The 6709-nt window shown below is 46.4% G+C and overlaps 1 long non-coding RNA gene across 1 annotated transcript; it reads right to left on the reverse strand.

Moving 5' to 3' along the window:
* Nucleotides 1–502: 502 nt before the first annotated feature.
* LOC310689604 lies at nt 503–6477 on the reverse strand. The gene is made up of 2 exons (XR_014517550.1): nt 2939–6477; nt 503–884 (listed from the first exon to the last, which is right to left on the reverse strand). It is a non-coding gene; the product is annotated as an uncharacterized lncRNA (long non-coding RNA).
* Nucleotides 6478–6709: the final 232 nt, after the last annotated feature.

Here is a 6709-nt window from a genome sequence, read left to right on the forward strand (position 1 = left end):
GTTTGGTCAATGGTCAGAGATGGCGGGAGCTGAAACGGAAAACTTCTGGGAGGCTTCATGTTGGCTACCTCGTGTTACATTCATAGAGGAAGTCGATCTTTCTGAATAACATGTGTTAGTCATGGAACTTCCGCCTGATCACTAGGTGTTGGGAGTCATACATTGGGGGAGGAAAAGCTACCATCACTGCCCTGCTTAAAGAGTTCTCAGAGGTTAATACCTATACTGGCAATAATATAATCAATGTTCATTGCACTTTACAAAGTACAAGAGGACAGAGTATTTGCCCTGAGGAATGTAAAACTCAGCAGAAATGAGACAACAAAGGGAGTGAGCTGGAGACAGGTATGCATTACTGAATGAAAGGCCATATTTAGCCCCAATTATAGTTGTGGTACGGTATGGGGATTTAAGGCTTTGTGTGTGCCAAAGAACACAGAAAAGGTGGGCTTTTGAGGTATTTGTATTTTAACAAATTACAGTTCCCAAGATTTGGGGGGGCGGGGCGGATGTGCATTAAATGTGTGGTGTTTACATAGTGTATACTGGGTTTTTCTTTATTACTTTTAAAAAATCATTTTTATTAAAGATTTTCTTGGTTTACAAAAGTTCATGCATTGTCTCTTTTTTCAGGTTGTAAAGTTCTTTCTACAGATCTGTTACATTTGTTGTGAGACAGTGTTGAGTACAGTATAAGGTCGGGGAAGAAAGGAAAAAAGAAGGGGGAAAGGGGGAGAGGAGGGGGGTGAATCTTATTTTCTTTTTTATAGTGTACGTGTGGGGTTTTGTGTCAGCGTCAACTGGATAGGTCCTCTTTCTATTTGCTTGTTACATTTCCTTGGTAGTGAGACGCATTAAGGGGAGTTGTTTTTGGCCAATATTCCCTAGAGAAAGTGAGAATTTTTAGAGTTTTTCTCTGCTCAGGACACCCCGAGCACTAGCTGTAGAAACCACCTAAAAATGTTGCTCCCAAAAAACGTTGCCTCTTAAGCCAGGGGAAACTGTCCTTTTTCTCCCACCTTGTCCTGCATTTGCTATCCAGAGATTTGCAGAATCTCAGTGTGTGGGGGAAGAAAAACTCTCAACGGGAGTGCCTCACTAGACAAATGCCTCTTATTTTGAGCTCAAGAGGTCATGATTTCACAGCAGCAATAACATTATATCTAATTTTACCCACTTCTTAAAAGATGGACCCCTCCTCCCCCAGCCGGTATGGATGCCTTTCTGCTCTTAAAGCCACAAAAGTTAAAGCTTTCCAGTTGCAGGAAGCAGTATGCCGCGGGTCTTCTGACAGGGGCCATTATATTTGGGGTGGGCGGATGGGATGTGCCCCCTTGATACCGTGAATTCCCGTGGCCCAGCTTGTCTCCCCCACCCCTTCTCATCCTCCAAGGAAAGGGAACATCTGGTTTTCAATGAAGACCATCTTCTTTTCAAGCAGCACCCCCCAGTGGCAGTTATTGTAGGGGAAAAGCAAAAGGCACAAGTTTCAACCGACCAAGCAGCGGCCATTTTGTTGGGGGCCCTTGGCAGCCATCTTGCAAAAGGCTGCTGTAGCTGCTGCGGACGGTGTCAACTTTTCCATTCTCACAATAGGCAATAAAGCCCTTCCGTGACACTTCAAGAAGAAGCTGTTAAAGTAGCATTACAACAGCCACCAAACAGGCCACTAAACCTTATCTCGGGAGATAAGGCATCAAAGTGATTCGATTCCTAGCTGGGTATGTCATTGCTAAAACTTCACCAGCCAGCAGCAGGACATGAAAACTCAACCGCTGCCCAAGTGAGACTGAGGGCGGAGAACAGGTTGTCAAATTCTCGATGCCCATTTTTGGGCAACTTTTATCTTCCCGCTCCTTGCGATAATTCCCAGGAAGAACGGAAGGGCATAAAGCTTTCTCTTTCCATTTTGAATGTCATTTTACATGCAAGCATTAAAATTAAATAAAAAAATCTATGGAGGGCCTCCTCCAACAAAGCAGGCTTAAAATGGTCAATAGCGAAACGTGCAGAAAAAACAAAATGGCTGCACCATGGTTTTGTCAGGGTGGCCATGTTTAAAGTCATTTATGTTTTCCCAGGAGTCGTGGGAGACAGGAAAAGTACCCGACTCCTGAGAAAATGTAAATGTGTTTAAACATGGCTGTGGGATATTCCCCAGAAGAACGAAGTGTGGGTTGAGAGACTCCCGATTCATTTACCTGGAGGAACATTTTCAGCTAGACTGTTTCCTCAGAGTACTACTACTCAAACCATTTGCCTCACGCAAAGCCGGCAAATGAAAGGAACACAATACTCTTAAAAGAGGCTATTCCTGCTCAAAACATATATACTATGCCTGGATTCTAACAAATTGCATTGCTGTTTTGGTGAGTAAGCACAACAATTTGCAACGGGAAAAACAATGTTCCATGCTGTGATACATCCTTGTCATTTTTCAGTGGTTTAAGTCGGGGGTGGCAAGCCTAATTCAACCCAATGGCCACTTTCCCCCCCTTTTTTCTTTTTAAGAGTATTTATAGCCTGCTCTTCGCAGAGTATTTCCAGGCCCGGAGCAGGGAACAAAGTAACAAAAAAAACAATACGCAAAAATCAGACGAACTGGTCCAACCAACACCAAAGTAACAATTCTGTTGTAAGGTAAACAAGCTAAACGACATTGTCAAAAGCATCAGATTTCCAATCTAACCAAACAGCTAGGAAAAAAACAAAACCTAGGATGTTTAAACAGATTAAACAACCAATGGACTTGGCAACTGAAGGAAGAAAGCCCCATTCTGTGCAAACCAACCCCACACTTTTGAGCAACTTAACACCCGCTCTCAAGGGCTCTCACACTGAGTGCTACAAATTGCTCCCCACAAGCATCTGCAACAAGAAACGCCCACTGTTTATCCATAGAAGCAACAGAGCAAGAAACAAACAGGGGAAAACTCACAGACCTCAAGATGGGCAAGGCATGCGGGCAGGTTTGCTGGCCTCCCTTGCTTTCTCTTCTGCTTGCTAGCCGGCACAAAACAGCACCCTGGCTCCTCAAGGGCCTTGGGAGAAAGGGCTATGGCAGCACTCCTTAGATAGGGATCTCTAGGCTGAAATTCAGCCAGGAAGCCGCAGCTGGGGCTTATCTCCTGCTTACGAGTCCTGAGGAAACTCACAGACCTCAAGATTGACATCCATCCAGGCAGGCAAGAGGCCCTATCAGCATTCAATGTCACATTCCAGCCGGGGGGAAACACTTGGGGGTATAAAACCAGGCAATTTCGGGGGTGCGGCCTGAGGAGAGTTTCAAGGGCCAGGTAGAGGGGCCTGAAGGGCCACACTCAGCCTCCAAGTCTAAAGTTCCCCACCCCTGAGTTCAGCTTTAAGTAAATACATGCAGAACATGGGCCTTGTTATATATTCAACAGCTGGGCCCGGGGCCTAGTTTGTGGCAGGTGGCCACAGACTCTGGATCCGACACAACTCAATTTATCCATTATTTATTTATTCGAGTCATATGCCGCCCTTTATCAAAAGACCCCAAGGTGGTGTACAACATTAAAGGCACATTACAAAACATTGGTGATCAAAATGTAATAAGGAGCGCACTGACAGACAGCTTAATAATAAAATAGTTATCACAATAACAGTCCTCTCCTGGACTACACAAACGGTCTTGTGTGAACCAGAGGTAGGAAGCCACTGAAGATCCGAAAGCAAATTGGATATACAAAGTGAGTTAGGGCAGAGTGGGTACAACGTGGTGTTAGGTAAAAGAGAGTGCACTGTTTGCTCAGACTGAGGGGCTAACCTAGAAAGATGGGTTTATAAGTCTGGTGTCGCTCTATTTGGGGGGTCAGCTGACAGCACACAGACCACCACCACAACCTGGAGTGTCCTCACTCTCTAGAGCAGGGATGAGAAACTTGTGCCCTTTCAGAGGTTGTTAAGACTATAATCCTTATCATCCCTGGCCCCCAGCCCTGCTGGCTGGAGCTCATGGGCATTGGAGTCCAACAGATCCCCTTGTCCTGCTAAAAAGGCTGTGCTGGCAGGCTGGTTGAAAGCCTAGAGCGTTTGCGGCACAAGAGGTTAAGCACTTAAAGCTCCCACCCCCAGTACATTACCATCGTATTCCTATTTAAAAACACTACCATTTTCCAGACTGTGATTGTTGTGTAGGTGTGCGAAATTGCTCAGGAGTTTGTGCATAAAGAATTGCTTAATATACAAGACCTGAGTGGCTGAGTGGCTTTTGACTGTGCTGGTTTGAGCTGTAAAAGGCTACCCTTGCAGGACCCTAGAACAGCCCATAATATCCCACCCCAGTCTACACACTTAAATAATTTTCAGGGTTGAAAATTTTCAGGGTTGAGAAGACACTCATGACAGACTTGGTTTATTTACAAGCTGCCACTGAAATGACTTGGGGAACATGAGAACATAGGAAGCTCCGTTATACTGAGTCAGACCATTTGTCCATCCAGCTTGATAGTGTCCACACTGACTGGCAGCAGCACTCCAAGGTTTCAGGAAGGGGACATTCCACCTGCCCCACACCCTGCCTGGAGATACCAAGTTGGCTTAGTTTTACACATTGTACTTATGTTGTATTCCTTATTGTTGATAGCTGCTTTGAGACTTTTGTGTGGGAAGTGATGCACAAATAAAATAAGTAAATAAACAATAGCTTTCCAGAACGAATGCTATAATTTGTAATAGAATCTTTGCAGCCATAGTCCTGGAAATTGTACTTTTCAAATGAAAATTATTTGGGTTTCCTATTGCCTCCTCTCAGACTTCCCAGAGCTCCCTGGGAAACATAGGACTATAGATTTGGAAGGAGCCTCGAGGGACCTCAAGGATCATCTAGTCCAGGGTTTCCCAGCTGTTTTAGGACTACAATTCCCATCATCCATGAAAACTGGTCCTGCTAGCTAGGGATGATGGGAGTTGTAGTCCGACAACAGCTGGCGACCCAAGTTTGGGAAACCTTGATCTGGTCCAAACCCCTGCAATGCAGGTGGAGCGACTGCTGAAACATTTTAAGTCTGTGGTGTTGATCTGACCCAATAAGTGACACATTTGCAGTGGGAATCAGGAGGCAGAGTATTTCTTTGGTTGACATCATCAAATTCAGCTGGAATTGACTGTTTCTTTATACAGTGGCACCTTGGGTTACAAACACTTCAGGTTATAGACTCCGCTAACCCAGAAATAGTACCTCGGGTTAAGAACTTTGCTTCAGGATGAGAACAGAAATTGTCCGGCAGCAGCGGGAGGCCCCATTAGCTATAGTGGTATCTCGGGTTAAGAACAGTTCCAGGTTAAGAACGGACCTCCAGAATGAATTAAGTTCTTAACCCGAGGTACCACTGTATGCAGAAAGGTGGTTGGGGTCTCTGGGATGGAGAAACAGGCCGTCTTATTCGTCTGGGTGTTAAAGCGCTGCAGGGTTTGCTCTGTTAAGAGATTTTACACTGCTAAAGGATTTGCATCTATTGTCTACTTGGGGAGTTGCTGCCCAGCTCTTCCAGTCCCCGCCCCGTGTCCGCCCAGCATTCTGCCTGCCACCAGGTCCCAGAATGTGTCATATCAAGCCCTTCAATGGGACTGGGGGGAACAGCATGTCACCATGCGAACGGACCTTCAGGGTATAAGAACATCACTTATCTGAGCCTGGAATGGTGTGGAGAAGGTGCTGGCTGATGGGAGATATGGGCAGGCGTGTCTGAAAGAAGAGCTTTTCCTCGCTAAGTGTTGTGGCAGCAGCTCCCTCCTTTCGGTAAGTTGTTTTGAGATTTAGCTCTAATGGACACCTGTCAGAACAAGGGTGGCGGTTTTGGGAAATCGAAATATAAGCGCAAGGAATGTGTTTACGTGCATGTCCTGCCAAATCTAAAGGGTTCGTGGTAGTACTGGCTTTACATAAATACATGGGTGCGTCCCTAATCTCGAGGTAGCCGTGAGCCGCCATTGTCCATGCTGGCTAGGACTGATGGGAGCTGGGAGCCCCCACAGCAGCTGAAAGGCCACAGCTTCCCCATCCCTAGAGGAAAAGGCAATGCCAATGGCTCTTGCAGGCATTTGTTTAGAGGAAACATCTTTCTATTCTGTCCTGTTGCTTTGCTCTTACAAGTCTGCCTTCAGTTGCAGGGAGAAGTGAGGCCTCAGTTTTAGACACCATGTACTCTGGAAGCGGGACGCGGGTGGCGCTGTGGGTTAAACCACAGAGCCTAGGACTTGCCGATCAGAAGGTCGGCGGTTCAAATCCCCGTGACGGGGTGAGCTCCCGTTGTTCAGTCCCTGCTACTGCCAACCTTGCAGTTCGAAGGCACGTCAAAGTGCAAGTAGATAAATAGGTACCGCTCCGGTGGGAAGGTAAACGGTGTTTCCGTGCGCTGCTCTGGTTCGCCAGTAGCGGCTTAGTCATGCTGGCCACATGAACCGGAAGCTGTCTGCGAACAAACAGCAGCTCCCTCGGCCAATAAAGCAACATGAGCGCCGCAACCCCGGAGTTGGTCACGACTGGACCTAATGGTCAGGGGTCCCTTTGCCTTTACCTTTTACTCTGGAAGCAGAGTACAGAATACAGAGCCATCAAAGTCTCAGACCCTGATGATGAAAAGGATGGATCCAGAACCACTAGCAATTCTCTCTCAGGGAAAGGGGAATAGTTCAAGCCAGTATTTCCCACTTGGGCCATGGCCTTCAAGTGTGTCACAGGCTA

The sequence above is a fragment of the Podarcis liolepis genome (genome assembly GCF_965112155.1).
Source record: "Podarcis liolepis genome assembly, chromosome: 12".
Taxonomy (NCBI): domain Eukaryota; kingdom Metazoa; phylum Chordata; class Lepidosauria; order Squamata; family Lacertidae; genus Podarcis; species Podarcis liolepis.